The sequence below is a fragment of the Notolepis coatsorum genome, assembly GCF_963971535.1.
Source record: "Notolepis coatsorum genome assembly, chromosome: 10".
Lineage (NCBI taxonomy): Eukaryota > Metazoa > Chordata > Actinopteri > Aulopiformes > Paralepididae > Notolepis > Notolepis coatsorum.
Window position 1 is genome coordinate 43,966,310 of NC_140174.1, and position 17,491 is coordinate 43,983,800.

The 17,491-nt window shown below is 46.7% G+C and overlaps 1 protein-coding gene across 1 annotated transcript in view; it reads right to left on the bottom strand.

Moving 5' to 3' along the window:
- The window catches only part of usp54b (ubiquitin specific peptidase 54b), a gene marked incomplete at its 5' end in the record, with an annotated part of 144,519 nt that overhangs the window by 24,770 nt on the left and 102,258 nt on the right, over positions 1-17,491 (bottom strand). The gene's annotated exons all lie outside the window — the stretch shown is intronic.

Here is a 17,491-nt window from a genome sequence, read left to right on the forward strand (position 1 = left end):
CACTATCTGCTAGGTTCACAGGCCCCTATGGGACAGCCTCAATTTGCTTAATATAGCACCCTAAAACATTTGTCCTCATTTAGAACTGGGCGATATGGAAGAAATTATCATGATGATCATAAGGACCTACTGTGAGATATCAATCCCAGAGCTTTGTAACCTTTGCGATGATATCCCATTCCCATCACATAATATGAAATATAATTTCAACAATGCAAGTTCACGTGTGTATGTTGTCATTTTAGACAACATTGTATTCCACAGTATCCCAATATTATGCATGATATAATTCTATTAAAACTCATGATGTTGAAAGAGCCCTGCCCTGTTCTCATTCATCAGATGTTGGACTCTCGCCACGCCTCCACTTATAAAGGATATGTTCGCACTTTTCAATTTAGTTGGTTATTATTCTCCATCAGACACATTTCAACCTGTTTCCTTCAGTAATATGTCAATTAACATCACGTGGGTCACCATGTATACATGTTGTCTACATAGTTCCTGCCTCAAGATATCATTATCTTACTCATTTCATTATTATACTATCCTATGTTAGATTCCTGACTGCCAGCCATGTATGGACAGATTCTCTAAATTCCTTGTAAGAATCATGTGGATATATTGCCAAATTTATGTAATTATTATTTAAAAAATAATTACATGTGGGTCTACACCAACATGGCCCAAGACCAATCCCACATACATTAATTGTCCTGTTATGGACGAAGGGATTCTCATGCTGATCAACAAATATGATTTGAAAATCGCTCTGAACATTTCAATTCATTTTCACCAATATTTTGATCTCCCACAAGGTGCATGAGTTGAACACAGCTTCTGTTAATACACAACACAATGCACACTGTCGAAAAAAAAAATACTTAACAACAAACGGATCCAGTGACTCATTTTTTGTTCAACACAGGCCTTAGGGACAACCATACTCTGCTAAATCAGCAGTCTGTACAGTATGTCTGAGGAAGAGAACACACACACACTACTAACCACTTTGATCATGCATATCTAAGTGGCCAGTCTTGCCGTTCCCTGGCACAGAGTAAATATCACCTACTTCCAAGCAGTCTGACTCCCACCTAAATACCATCCCTTTGTTTTAGCCGTGCCCGGGGTGGTATTTACAAAAGACTAGGCTCTGCTAGTGATGCAAATAAACAGTAGCTGGCTGCCCTCCATAGGACAGCCCTGTGAACCATCAGCGTCTGGATAATGAGTAAGCTAATGGTGTGGGTAGCAGGGCTGCATGAGGGGAGCTGGGGAGCTCTGTAAAGAGAGAAGGAGGAGGGGATAGCTGCTTGCCTCTGGCGGATGCTCTGGCCAGAGAGAGCTGGGTGTGTGCAGGATCAAGCTGCCTCTGTTCACTGCCTCTCACCAGCAAAACTGGACCATGTGGCAGCAATACGTAACCTGCAGATCTCTCTCTCTCTCTCTCTCTCTCTCTCTCTCTCTCTCTCTCTCTCTCTCTCTCTCATCTCTTCTCTCTCTCATCTCTCTCCTCTCTCTCTCTCATCTCTCTCTCTCTCTCTCTCTCTCTCTCTCTCTCTCTCCTCATCTCTCTCTCTCTCTCTCTCTCCTCTGTGTCTGAGTTTGTGTGTGTGTGTGTGTGTGTGTGGTGTGTGTGTGTGTGTGTGTGTGTGTGTGTGTGTGTGTGTGTGTGTGTGTGTGTGTGTGTGTGTGTTGTGTGTGTGTGTGTGTGTGTGTGTGTGTGTGTGTGTGTGTGTGGTGTGTGTGTGTGTGTGTGTGTGTGTATACATACTTGCGTGCAGGGGCGGACTGGGGAAATCATTCAGGCCGGAATATAGTGCGAAATATAGCCCCAGTCAGGCCACTTTTTAAGCGGGGAGTCTGGGGGTCCCCTCCAGGGATATTTGGTTACAAAGACTTATTTCCTGCATTCTGGTGCAGGATTTTTTGAATTGTACCCTTTAAATGCCAGTGTTTGGAGTCCGGTTCCTGGGTCAAGGATGGGTAGTCGCTCATGGCCACGATGTGACTCCCGTATTTTTATATTTTCAACTCGGTTAAACCTTTTTGTATATACCCCTTTATGTTTCTACCTATTTATTTTGGCTGCAAGAACCACAATGGCGACGAGACAACTGAGAAATGAATCCAAGAGGCGACGCTCCTGCTGATATAACCGCCATTGCTGGGCTAATTGAAGAGCTAAGGCAATCCCTAACCAACGAAATCAGAGCGTCCGCTGCCTCGCTCAAATCCAAACTCGACAGCCTCTGGACGTCGGTTAATGACCATGCCGAGCGTCTGACCTCCGTGGAAGACAGCTTGAATACTTGGCCTGGCAGGGTGGACGAGCTAGAGGCTAGGTGTACGGCGCTAAAAGAGAACAACGACAAGCTAAAGGCTAAACTAACTAACCGTTGAGTCCCGGAGTCGCCGGTCTAATATACGCATATTGGATTGGATGAGTCCATTCATAGCGACCGGCCCAGCGACTCTTTTGCGGAGGTACTGGTTGAAATTCTGGGGAAGGAGGTCCTCCCTACGCCACCCGAGCTGGACCGGTGTCACAGGGCCCTTACTGCCAAGCCAGCACCCGGTTCCAGGCCTAGAGTGGTTATTGCTCGCCTACATCACTATCGAATAAAAGAGAGGATTATCTGGGAGGCACGGAAGAGGAAGGGAACGCTGAAATACAGAGGGAAACCAGTCCTAATCTTTGAAGACTAATGCCCTGAAGTCGTGGAGCAGCGTTCCCGCTACAAAGACGTCATGGCCCCCCCTCTACAAGCTAGGACTCAAGCCGTCTCTTCAATTCCCTGCGAGACTTGTCATCACAACCGAGGATGGGGCGAGAAAACATCTTTCATCGCCTGTGGACGCCGTGGACTTCTTGAAGACCCGGCGTGGAGGGGCCCCAACACCGGCCTCACCAGTACCAAACGCGGTAGTAGCTGATTTTGGGCCGTTAGCACCTCTCTATGGCTAAACGCACCGAGTGTCATATCACTCTATATTTCTTCGTTCTTATAAATATGGTTGACTGTGTGACGTTAAGTGTCGCCTGGATGCTTTATTTTTCTCTGCGTCTGACTTAATGGGGGGTTGGCCTGGTGTGTTTTGTATAACTATTACATAATGCCACTTTATTATTTTTTTGTTTGTTTGTTTTTTACATCCACTATATGCCGGGGAGCTAAGCGCTAGCTTTGTTTAAATGACCTAGGACTTCTATGCGCGACTTGGCTTAATGCCTCCCTGATGCACTTTTCTTTTTTTCTTGTGTATGTGTACATATTTTTTCGGACTGGGGTCTCATGTATCCATCAGCCACGTTCTTCCAGCTACATTCTGCAAGCCACACACATGGCAAATGGTCGCATTTGCGGCCAGAGGCATCATCATCTGCTGTTGACCCTGCTAGGCCGCTAAAATGTCAGATGAACTTTTGCACAGCGCCCTCTCCTGACACGGCGGCCTAATTGCGCTATGACAAGGCAGCAAGCTACTCTGTGTGAACCATAGGAAACAACGGACCTGTCAGCAGAGTATCGCCCTCTTCCGGCCTGGTGGACGTACTGCACACATTTATCAGGCAGTGCACAGGTTATTTCCCCCCCCCCCCCCCGTTTTTCTCTTGCTATGGTTCCTGTTCTAGGCTTCTTGTTTAAACCTAGCCATGTTTTTATAAGGTTTAATGTGAACTTTTCCATTTACTCTAAGTTCTGAGGCTTTTTCTTTTCTTTTCTTTTCTTTTTTTTTTAGGTTTGGGAGTGTGGCAAGCAGCCACTGAGAGAGTAATCTACTTATGGTAGGTTTGAGGGTTTTAGGCCCTATGGTGAGTCCCTGTGTTGTTGGGGAAAGGCCCACCGGTCCCGCACCTTTATATGTTTTTTATGTATGTTTTATGTATGGGTCAGGACACATGTCTGCTACTGAAAATATTTGTTTTATGTATGTCTCTAGGTACATATGCTTAGTGGTTAAAATAGGTGAATTTGGTGTGCCCACAGGCCTTTTTAGGTCTGCCCTGTCTACACACCCCCTAATATTCTATGGCTACGGCTAGAGCTGCCGCGGTATTGATGTTTCCTTACCGCACACATTTGCAAAATATTTCCTACCGCCGCGGTAATAACACACACAAAAAAAAAAAAGTTTGAATGCATTTTTTTTGTAGTCTACTCTTTATAGCATATAGCCTGCCTCTAGTCTAAATGTCTATCTTTAGAGGATGACTTTGCAGCATGAATATTGTTTGGGATTCGGCATGCACGCATTCGTTATTAAAAGTGAAACACGGATTCGAAGTCTCCCCTACGGTGTCGCGAGCAGGGGTGGTAGCGGCGCGCCCGCCGGTTACCCCCCCGACCCTTTCTTCTTCTTATTATTATAACGTTACTACTTATGATTACAAAGGCATTCGATTTGTGGCATTAATGTTAGTATAGTTACACGTTCGTATTTACCAGACCATAGCAAGGCAAGCGTTACTCAATTAATATCTAAGTTCCTTTCTTTGCTCAGAGCGTGCCGAGTTGTACCCATTCTGCGGTCTGTTAATAAAGTTTTCAATCAGACAAGTGTATAGAACGAAGGGCTTTTATTATAACATTTCGTTGCAGTAAAATCATTATGCCTCGTTCCCTGAGGAGCGACGGCGTCGGTAATCCACTCCGGTCTCCGGTGGGAGCTAACGTACTATTAGCCGTGTTGTGATGGCTGAGATTCAGGAAGTAAAAGCGCTGCAAGATGCTCCAAGCATGTGACGCGTATCTCTTCTGACCAATCAGTGGTCTGCAGTGTTTCATGTGACTTTTCTGGTACCCAATAGGGTCGCTTGGAATCTCGACAGAGAAGTAGGGTATATCTGCAGAGCCGCAAGCCCAACGAGAGCGTAATAATAATAATAATATATAAAAAAACAGCGGTGATGCCGGTATTCAGCCCAACGCTGCGGTGGGCATGATGTAACAGCGATACCGCGGTAATACCGATACCGCGGCAGCTCTAGCTACGGCTAACTCTGAGAGCTTTAAGCTCTGCTCCTGGAATGTTTGAGGTCTTCAGAAACTAGCGAAAAGGAAGGCGGTTCTGACATTTTTTAAAGAAGGAGAATGTTTCTATTGCTTTACTACAAGAAACCCATATGGGACCCAACGACACCGCTAAACTCCAAAAGAGTTGGGTGGGACAGGTCTTCGCCACAAACTATTCTACATTTAGTAGGGGAGTGGCCATACTGATCAATAACAATCTCATAACTTCCTCTTTAGATAGCCAAGGTCGCTATGTGATTATCAAAGGGGTTCTTAAGGGTAAAGAAATTACATTTATGAATGTATACTGTCCCCCAGGCTACTCCCCCGACTTTCTATCCAAAGTATTTACTGAATTTAATGGCCTGGCCTCTGAGAATGCTTTTGTGGGTGGAGACTTTAACTGTCACCTTATATCGTCTCTTGACAAACTCCCACCCAGTTTGGCTCCCCCCTCTAGGCAAGCAAAGATGCTCTCCTCCCTATGTATAGACATCGGATTCTCAGATGTCTGGAGAACCCTTTGCCCATCCGAACTGAAGTTCACCTTTTTTAGCGGCCCACATAAGAGCAACAGTAGAATAGACTATTTCTTCATCCCTTCCGCTAAGCTCTTTCTAGTATCATCCTGCACAATCGGAAGTATTGTTTTATCGGATCACGCCCCTATATATCTGGTCTACTCCTTGTCAGAAGAGAGGGCGCTGTCGAGACATTGGCGTCTTAACCCATACCTCCTCAAGGTTTGTCTCCTATTTCGAATTGGAATTTAAAATGTTCTACTCAATTAACTCTACGGATAACCCGTCTCTGCTCTGGGCAACATCCAAGGTCTTTTCTCGCGGACTGATTATGTCTTACGTATCATCCAAGAAATGCAAGAAAAATGAACAATGCAAACTTCTTGAATCCAAACTAGCCGACCTTGAGAATCAACATGTTTCAAACCCAGCCCTGGCTGTGCTTATAGAGCTTACGGCCACCAGAACTGCGTTAAACACTCTTCTGATCCAGGACGCCGAATACTCTCTTAAATTTGCCAGACAGAGAATGTATGAACACGGTGACAAGCCTGGCAGGTGCCTAGTTAACTTGGCAAAAAAGAGGGCTGACACCCAAGTAATAGCCTCAGACTCAAACGGGGTCAGGTCCTTTGACATCAAAACTATTAATAAAGAGTTTGCCTCTTTCTATACCCAACTCTATAGGACTGAACGACCCGATGGTGCTCTCTCTGACATGCAAGCTTTTTTCGCTGACTTGCACCTCCCTAAGGTATCGAAAGATCAGAACTTGCTCCTTAATGCCCCAATTACGAAGGAAGAAGCTCTGTGCGCCCTTAAGGGTATGCCATCTGGTAAGGCTCCGGGCCCGGACGGTTTCGGATGCGAATTCTATAAGGAATTCGGTCATATTCTCTTTGATCCCCTGCTGGCAATGCTTAATCATTCCTCTGAGGTTGGGATATTACCCCAGTCCCTACGGGAGGCTAATATTTGCCTTCTCCTTAAAAAGGGTAAATGCCCTGAAAAGTGTGCCTCCTATAGGCCTATAGCCCTACTTAATTCGGACCAAAAATAGCTCTCCAAGATCCTGTCCATGCGCCTAGAAAAAGTGCTCCCTTTCATTATTAACGAAGATCAGACTGGTTTTATTAAGGGTAGGAACTCTACCGACAACATGAGATGGCTCCTTAATATCATCCAAATGACTCGTGAGATAGACCACCCTGCCTGCGGTGGTTCTGTCTCTCAACGCAGAGAAGGCATTCGACCGTGTAGAATGGCCGTATTTGTTTCTAACCCTCGTTGAATTTGGCCTAGGAAACACTTTTATTGACTGGGTCAAGGTTCTTTACAACTCACGGATGACGGTGGTTCGGGCTTAGGTCTAACAACTTTCCTCTACAACGGGGGAACCCCCAGGGGGACCCTCTTAGCCCTTTACTATTTGACATGGCCATAGAACCACTCGCTCAGGCCATTAGGCAGTCAGCCGCGGTCTCAGGTATTAGGGTGGGCGAGAGGGAGCACAAAATCAGTCTTTACGCGGACGACATACTGATCTTTATATCTAAACCTGACTCTTCCATTCCATGTCTAACCCGCATGATTTCCACATTTGGAACCTTCTCGGGGTACAAAATAAACTTTTCCAAATCCGAAGCAATGCCACTTGGGACACTTAAATCCATCCCGATTCTGCCCGAGCCCTTCCCATTTCGCTGGTCGCCCTCCGGCTTTGTTTACTTAGGAGTATTTGTGACACCCACCTATGATACATTGTTTAAGGCCAACTTTCCCCCCTTCTTAGATACCTAGTATTAGACATTACCAACTAGCAGCACACCTTAGGGTACTTGTTGGCTGGTTCAGATCAGACCCACTATCAATCTGGCTAGACATTGAATCCTCGCAATCTAAGTCCCCCCTGTGGAACCTACTATTTATCAAAGACTTTAAGTCTGTTAGGAAAATATGCTCTAACCCCATCACACTATGCTCCGTCAAGGCCTGGAAGACTGTCCGTAAGGTGGAGGGCCGAGCTAAGCTGACCTCTCCTCTTACCCCGATCGTAGGCAATCCTGACTTTAAGCCAGACCAAATTGGCGGCGGCTTCAAGACCTGGCATACGCAGGGCATAACTGATCTTGGCCACTTGTTTGATGGCCAGACCCTAATGTCCTTTCTACAGCTGCAGCAGTGGTATGGCCTATTGAAAACGGAATTTTTTAAATACTTACAAATTAGGCAGTTTATCACCAAGGACACCTCACTGTTAATTAACAGTTCCACCTCACAGGTGGAGAAAGCCCTCTCCTTGCAGATTCCTAAAAAACAAATATCTATATTCTATAGTACTCTAAACCTTAATTCATCTTTATCTTCCCTTGTCACTAAACAGTCCTGGGAAAAAGACTTGGACATAGAGATCACGGACGAGGACTGGCAGGATGCATGGACCTACCCAAAAAAAAATTCTGTTTGCAACCGCACCAAGTCTTTCCAAATTAGAATCTTACACCGCATTCATATTACCCCTGACCTTAACACATTCGGGGCCATTGGGATGCGTCTAATAAATAATAATAATAATAAATCTCTAGAGGACCAGCAAATGTAAACAGACTTGGGGCTGTTTGTAGAGCTAAATCTATACTTTATAGTATTGCTATCTGTCCATTCTCATTGTCAATTGAGTCCATAAACCGTCCCTTCAAAATGGCTTAAAGGGAAAAAAATCATCAATACGTTCTCATGTTATAGCGCAGTGAATATAAGCGTTATACGGCATTTGGTCTAGTATATTTCCTGGAAGGCTAGATAAAGGGCTAATAGCTACTAACGTTATATCCAATGGCATTTCCGTTATACATAAGCTACAGTTCAAACTCAAACTGCATATGATCGGCACGATCCTCAAGCATGTATGCATGAAAGGGGGGGGGGGGGGGGCGGGGGACGTCGTTTCTTATTATTGATTACCAATAACCGTGTTCGTCTAAGTAGCCACATACGCTGATCGTATCGTATCATAACAAGGCTCGATCGGGCTGTAATTTACATGAAAAAGATCTTACCATGAGCCGGTTGGATCCCCCCGAGCATTTCCCCATTATCGATCGCCATCTGGTAGATCGATATGTCCATTGCCTGATGATAAATCCCCTTATTGCATAGTGAAATCCGCGATCCAAAACGTAATCCAAGCTACAGGCTGCACATCCAGAATCCAGCTAACTGAAAACTCCATTGAAAGTCAAAAGAAATAATGCTCCGTTCAGCCACAGGGCACACTGCATTATCGCGACAGCGCCCCTAAGAGGATCTGGCCGGTATTGCACTTTGGCGAATTCAAAGAGTAGGGTACATCTGCAGTGCAGCTCGGCGACCTTGAATAGGTTATTAAAATGGAATAAAGCCAAAACAACCTTCCCACGGACATGTCCGTGCTTCTGTCCACAACGGGTGGAATCGAAACACGTATATATCCGTTGTTCGTCCCCAATGGTCAACAGTCAAATGGATCCCAATGGATCCCAATGCATCCCCACTCTGCTTTAAATGCAAGATAGAGATTGGAAACCACGTCCACTGCTTTTGGTCCTGTGTAAAGCTCCAGAGCCATTGGTTCGATATCATAGAGCAGGGGTATGCAACCCTAGGCACGCGTGCCTGCATAGGCACGCGGGGGCATTTGCATAGACACAGGGGGCAGCAAAAAAAATAAAAAATAAAAAATAAAAAATGAAAATTATAATTATTTTTTTTTTGCTTTGAAATATTATAGTTAAATATTTTGCACTGTTGTCGCATTTATCTTGTTGAAATCCTCCCACAGGTTCTTTTTACTACCACATATTTAATTGAGACCCTTTATTTGTTTATTATTTCAATTTAGCTGGAAATACATTGCTACATCATTCAGTAACATTTGCAGAGCCTTATAACAAAAACATTATTACGGTCACCATTGTGACCAGTGGGATTAATCAACAAATTGTATTATTTATTTTTCTATTTCATTGAACATTGCACATGTTAAAAGCAATTTTTTTTACTCAAAATTTTAGTATTACCAAGTCAACTTGTGTTCTTAAAACAATGACAATAAACATAGTTTTATTATGTTGAAATAATGTGGTTGTGTACTTATTTTTCTGTTAACTTATTATGGATTGAAAAGTGAAAACCTTAATGCACAGTAACTGAACTCAATATTTTTAAGTTCTGGTAACTTATTATTATATTTTTTTTTACAGTGTAGTCTTGCGATCAATCAAAACTTATTTACACGATATACCTCACATTCACCCTCCATTCACATCCTGGTGTTCTCCATTAGGCCTGTAGGTGGAGCTATGACAGCACACGTACAGTACACACACCAATGGTGTGTGATGTGTCCAAAAATGAATGGGCAAATGTGAGTGAAATGGTCGCACTGTATGCAGCTGTTTGTCTGCATTGCATCCCCCCACCCCCAACTCAGATTTAGGGTTGATACAACCATCATAATAATATTGTTAATAATAACAATAACAATAATGATGTAATAATGTAAAAATTATCATTAAAAAGACCTGATTATGAGAAAAAAATGTACGATGCATGGAATATTATTGAGGCACACTAGTTACAACTATATTTCAAACAGGCACTCCATGTCAAAAAGGTTGCTGACCCCTGTCGGAGAGGAACTATCTGATATATTCCAGACCCCGATCGAACTGGATCCCCTCTGCCTCTTACTAGGCCTCCCAGATATTCATATTGCCAATTTCAAACATAGGAGACTGTTCAATTTGTTGACATTTGCTGCTCGGAAAAACATTCTGTTGTTCTGGATCAAGGACGAGGTCCCATCAAAAAGGTCATGGCACAATATTATAATGGAATGCATTCCCTGTGAATACATCATGTGCATGCTGCACTCTAAACGATAGGTTATGAATATAACCGTAGTTCTATGAATACCAGTGACGCTCAGCGTCATCTGCACTAACCTCACTTTGTGCATATGCACTGAATAAAAACTCACAATGTACCTTTACATACCAACATTCGCCTGGCCACACCCCTATCCGCTACCTTCATAAGCAGGTGTGTGGCCCCACACTCGCCTCCTTCCCAATCTTTCACCACAAGGCAAGATCAAAGGCCGCAGTGGCGTCCAGACGCTGAGCGTCACTAGTATTCATAGAACTACGGTTATATTCATAACCTATCGTTCTATATCATACTAGCTTCCGCTCAGCGTCATCTGCACAACGGGAGCTGAGCAGGAGCTTGAAGCTCGACAAATGTACCCCACTGAGGCCCCCCACAACCATCAGAACCGGGGAGGACCGAGCCCCCCGACCCTCCCTAATGGAGGATACCCTCCCTATTGGAGGACGGGAGGGAGACGGATCCGACTGTGCAAAGAGGAACTCGAGCAACTCAACGCACAGGGTGAGCAGACCGTGGCTTGACCCCATGACTACGCACACGCACAACCCGCATGCCACCAGGGAACGAACGGAAGGAACAAACCTCGTTACTGCCCCCAAAATCACGGGGTCAAGAGCAAACTCAACCCCGTGGCAAGGCCGTAGCAGCGAAGCGCGAAGGAAGACCCAGACCCAGACCGGAGAGGTCAACGACGCCACAGCATCAAGACCTCACCAGGCGGTCACTAGTGACACCGCCCCCCACATTGCCAGCGTATTCGGACAGGGCCCATCCAAGAGCGGGCCCTTCCCCCCACTAGCATGCCGCCTGGCACACTGACCCTGGCACACTCAGGCAGTCAGCATGGCTGTAACTCGAAGCACTCAAGAGGCTACACTACAGCGGGAGCAGGCAGCGCACCGGGGAGACGACCTCCAGAAGGGGTCGATCCCTCAATCCAGGCAGCAAGCATTTGACCCGAGCCTGGAGCACTGCGGACGAGACAGGCGCCAAAGGGGTCAACTGAAAACAGCACCCCGGCGGAAGGGGCGTATGCTGGCATTGTTGCGCACCATGACAAAGCCTCCACCAAAAAATCCCGACCCAGAGGGGCCGAGGCAGAGAAGGCTGACACGATTGGCAGACGTCATGAACGTGCAGGGGCACACTCAACCGGGTAACCCGGGAGTTGACTCCGCTCCAACACACCAGGGAATCAACCACCCTCTTGGTACCACATGCGGTGGTTGTTCCTATAACCCCTCAAGAAAAAACTCCAAAACACACCTGCGGGTATACACTGGCTATACCGCAGTACAAGTGTTTCAGTTTTCAAAACGGGGTTATCCCAGGCCTACGGGTCGACGAAACACAACTTCGGACCGGGCCCGGCGGACCAGGAAGCACACAGGGATGCCAGAGGAGGTCCATAAGACCACCCCAACAACCCCCTATTCGCCATGCGTAAGAGAGGGGCGAAAAGAATGGAGAACCAGCCCCTTCATGATACAGTAGCAAAGGGTACAACATGTACCCAACAAAGGGTCTCCATAACGCCCAACCCTGTGACGCCCGGGCCGACCTGGCATTTTTCCCCCTGAAAAAAGCACAAGTCCCTCAGGGTACCAGAACAGCAGATCTGCGTCCCCGGCGGACAACGGGTTAACTGACCTGGACCAGCGTGACCAGAACCAGTCCCATGCCCTAATCACGCCGACATCCCCACTCCAAGAGAGGGGGTAGGTACGCGTGTCAATCTAAAACATGAAAAGAGGGCGCCACCCAGACGGTCCCATTCGTACCGCGCTCAGTGGCCCACCCCAAGGGGCGTGAGACCCCTCTACCTATGTTTTGATCTATTCCGTTAACATCCCCCAGATATGAACGAGAATTCGTCGAGACCTAGCAACAGGCGCTCGGAAGAGAAAACCTCCATCCCTGTTGCCCTATAAAAACGCCGTTTTAATAACGAGCAACCAAGGCGTACCAGCCTCATGCGTGATTCTTATCAGAAACACCCCGAGCCAGCACTATGTACGCGTCGAGACCCAAACACATCAATGGATAGTCTAACAAGACACCAGACATTGTTCCTCCAAGTCGCCTGGGAGAACGACAAGGAGCCGTCGTGCTTCACGTTCTTTCCTCTTTTTATTAAAAAAGAAAGAAACACAGACTGACATGAATCCCACGTGACGCGGCTGAGGGTAATTTTTTTTAAATTTTTACATCCCGCCACCCTCACCACAGGGAGGAGACGGGAATCCTCAGAGAGACTTCCCACGTGAGCCATGAATTGAAAAGTCACGGTAACATTGAGCCATGTGACCAACAGACTCAAGTTACACGTATATCGAGCGTAGTAGAACACCAAGTTCCTACGCTCTGCACCGACAACTTGACAATGACAGAACCACACATGGGTCTGAAAAAACTCACGGAAGCCGTCGTCCAATAGAAACGTGCCCAGTGACGTATTCTATGATGGGGGGAAACCCATGACTCAACTGCCCGTGATAGGTGCGGAGTCAGGGAACCCCCCCCCCCCCCCCCCCCGTGCCAAGCTGCCTAACAGCTTGGCCGGACCGAATGAAAAAGAGGGTAAAAAAAAAACCCGACCAATCAGAAGAGGGAAGGAGGGGTTTATCCGGTACCCCCTCGCAAGCCCAACCCTCGATTACGACAACAACAAATAGCCATATGATACCTTAAGTAGCCAGTATGCTAATGAACAGCGCAAGCTAACTCAATGCACGCTAGCCACAGACAAGTCTGTGAACAGGGTTTATAACAAGGCCAAAGTTTTATATGTGTGAACCCGACACCCGTGTTTATGTTGCAAGACACAGAAGATTTGATAGAGAGAGAGAGCGGCCTGAAAAACCGCGGTACCTTTACACACACGAGCATTACTGCAGACCAACACAACAGTGTTGCGGCTCAATATCACTGTTTAAGCAACAGAGCACACAACTAACCTCTACCTTTATGTGAAGACCTAATCTTCAGGTCGAGGCAGAAAAAACCTGAGTGTAAGCTGCAGGCCTTGCTTAAGCTCTATAACATGAAAATGTAGCGACCAACAAGACTATAAGTCTAGCCCTCCTATCAAACCCACACTAGCGAAAGGTTCACACATCGTATCCCCATCATATGTAGTGAATAAACACACAGTTTGTAACAAAAACAGTCCCTCCCAGGAGGGACCTTTTATTTAACAAAAATCATATGGTGGGCCGGGAAGGGAACATGGGGGACCAACAGAGGGAAAAAGTCACTAGCGACGCCTGCCACGAGCCGCTCGGGATTTGCCACCCCGGGGAGCCCCGGAGGGACGGTAAAGGACTGGAGGCTGGTCACGACGATCCCTACCGTCACCTCCGAGCGTGGATGGGCCGGCTGCAGTGGCCGAGGCGCCCTCTCTACTCCTGGCCTTCTTCGCTGAAGGGCCAGCAGTGGCGGTGGTAGCAGCGGCGGCTTCGGCGGCGGAACCTCGACGACGAGCCTTCCGTCTGACTCCACCGGCGACATCGGGTGGGGGGAAATGAGGCTGGAGCACGGAACGCTCCCCCTGCATTTCCCTGCAGGTTGAGGTCATCAGCTGCAACGCCGACCCAAAGAGCCCAGCATCGGAGAGGGGTGCCGTCAGAAGTGGAGTCCTCTTCCTCTCCGTCACACGTGCCTGCTCCAGCCAAAGGTGGCGCTGGGCTAGAGTGGCCAGGGCGCATACTTTCCCAGCGGCGACGGCCTGCAGCTGGATCAGATCCAGGATGGCTCCTGCCGCCTGGGCGAGCTGATCACGTTGCACTTCGGTCAGCTCCGCACCGCCTGTCATTATCCCGGACATGAATCTCGCCAGCTGCGCGATGTTAGACGTGGCAGCCAGAGATTGAGTCGCGGAGATGAATGACTGGTCACTCCAGTAAGCCAACCGCCTCGCCGATTTCCCGTGGGGAACCGGCTTCCGTAAAGGCTCCCACACCACCTCAGGACAAAGGAGAGCTGCCATCGGCCTATCAAGCCGAGGCACCCCCTCCTTCATACCTTCTACCAAACCCAACACCCTCGTGACTTGCACGTAGGCGGGGGTGAGGCCCGTAATGTGGGAGACCACCTGTCCCTGACGGACGTAGGCCTCCATCGAGGGGAAAAATGGGCAGACAACGCCCGTCTCTCTCACAGGACGACGTTGCCATAGATGACCTATGAGATCATCAGGGACAGGAACAGGCAGTGGCTGCGGCAGCGGCACGCCGTTTGCGACTGCCGCCGCCGCCATGAGCTCGGGGAACAAAGCACGCAGTTCCCCCTGCATACTTTCCCCCACCGAGCTCGTGTCCCTCACATGCGGCAGACTACTGGTTGCAGAGCCACATTCCGATGTGGCTGATAGCAGGGCATCCCGCCGCTGAGTCGGAGGTTCTAACCCAACATCAGCGTACGAGGGACCCCAAGGAGACCTATCACCCCCCGCCAGTGTAACCTGGACGGGAGGCGGACATGTCTCGACCGGGGCGTCAAACAAGAACCTGTCTGCCTCTACCATGTAGTCCTCAGTTTCCATCGGCCACGGAGAAGCAGACGCATCATCATCCGGCTCCAGCAACTCCCCAAAACCAGGCCGTTCGCATCTACAAGCCACCATCTTACGACGGGAGCGAGCAGACGCAAAAAGTTTGCGTCTCAAATCCTCCGCCACCAGAGGAGCCGGCCGCCCAACAGCGGACGACTCTCCGGCGGCAAATGAACCAGAGCAGGAACCAGGCCATCTCACAGGAGACGGCGCTGGTGCACCAGCTCCTTGGAGAGGCAAACTACCTACCGGACGCCTACCGGGCGCGGATGCCGTCCACGACAGTGGCGTCAACCCCGCTCCAAGACGTACGGCAGAGGAGGAAATGAAGAACCGCTGGTGAAGGGTAACGTTGCTAGCGCGACCCTCCGAGGTAAACATTATGACTTAACTCTTTTCTTTGTAAAAGTATGAGAGAAAGAAAAAAGCAAGAAAAAATGTAAACACGTAACTCAACTTTCTTCAGCTTAACACTTTGAGTGCCACGCCGGGTTTTCCTTTTTACCCCCTTGATGCCACGGTCCACTTCAATGTTAACGTTAATATCGCCTAATCTGTTTTAAATTATGGCTATGTGTCTAATCTGCCCGTCGCTTATCAAAGACTACTTTTCCAGTCAGTGCTGTCAAGGCAGATTGTTTTTTTATCGCTTCATTTCCGTTTCAGAGCATTTAGAAAAGCACCCGTTTTGAGATAAAAAACAGTTCATTCTGGACCATTCTATGATAATCGTCTTTTACTGGAATATTCCAGAACGTTGATATTCGTCGGCCTATTTATGAATCGTTTTCAAATAAACGCTAGATGATCAATATTATACGTGCACGCAAGCACATTCGGGCCGCGCACGGATAATCGCCGTGTTGATTTCCTGTTGGACTTTTACAGTGAAACCGAAAGAGCCCATTTCACAAAACAGCCTATATCTTCATCAAAATTAGTCTGATTATCCTAACACTGATAACATAGATTCCTTACCTGACATCAGATGGTATCCAACTGGTATATTCCAATTCCTGATCACCATTCGAAAAAATCGATAAGTGTATGGATCCAACGTGATACAGTAGTACACATGATTCCACGGAGCTGAGAGGCTCCAGAATGAACTGTGGTAACCCCGGCTGGATCAGTGGACTGGAAAATGTGGAGTACCGGATTTTTTTCCCCATCCATTTTCATTGAGTCCATTCCAAAATCCCTTATGTCATCTGGGAGACGATAGGGGGCGCTTTTTTCCACATATGATCGCCGGCGGCGCTCGGGTATACTCGGGTAGGCTTGCGTGATGCAATATGATTTCAGATCGCAAAAAAAAAAAAAAAGAAAATGTAAATCCGAGAAATCTCGTGAGTGGCTTTCAACATAACTATCGGAAACCCGAGATATCTCGTGTGTGGCAGTGAAAGTGTTAATACCCTTGTCAAGTGATTGGTATACAGGCACTTTCTTGTGGTGAAAGTGAAGAAGGAGGCGAGTGTGGGGCCACACACCTGCTTATGAAGGTAGCGGATAGGGGTGTGGCCAGACGAATGTTGGTATGTAAAGGTACATTGTGAGTTTTTATTCAGTGCATATGCACGAAGTGAGGTTAGTGCAGATGACGCTGAGCGGAAGCTAGTATGATATAGAACTGGACACTTTCTATGAAATATGGGACCCATATGTGTCTCATATCGGGCCTGCACTGTCTGCCACTGTACTTGGTGGGTTTCCCCATTACCCATAGCCTCCTTGTGGACCAATGCTGCCTTGTGTTGTTTTGTTAATGCTGGTATCGTTGTTGAGGGTATCATGACAATTGTAAAGGTGCAAACGTGTTCATGCCCACATACACACACACACAACACACACACAGAACACATATGCACTCACACATATGAAGCATGCACACATAAAATGCACAAGACTTACTAAACACACACACATAAAACGCACACATAGGGTACGCACAAGCACATAGGTAAAACACACATATAGTACACATACACACACACGTCGCACACTTAGTCTATTTTAGTACATCTGTCCTAACACTGGCAGGGATCCGAATCCTCAAGAGCCACCTCAAGGATACACAAACATGGTTGCTAGTGCCTGAGCCACATTTATTTTAATTTTTATTATTTTACTTTTTCTTGTTTGTCTGTCTCTTGTCAAGGTCATTATGATTCATGTTACTGTTATTATTGTTGTTGTCGCTGTTGTCATTGTTATTATTATTATTGTTATTATTATTATTATTATTATTATTATTATTATTATTATTATTATTATTATTATTATTATTATTATTGTACTGTTATGTTCTGTTTTATGTATGAAAAGAAAAGAAAAGAAAAGAAAAACATTTATAAAAAAAAAAAAATGCCAGAGTTTGCATCACAAATTATTATAACATTTTATCAAAAAGAAAATTATATTTTCAATATATCAAATGCAAAGTGGATTTTTCTGGGGGGGGG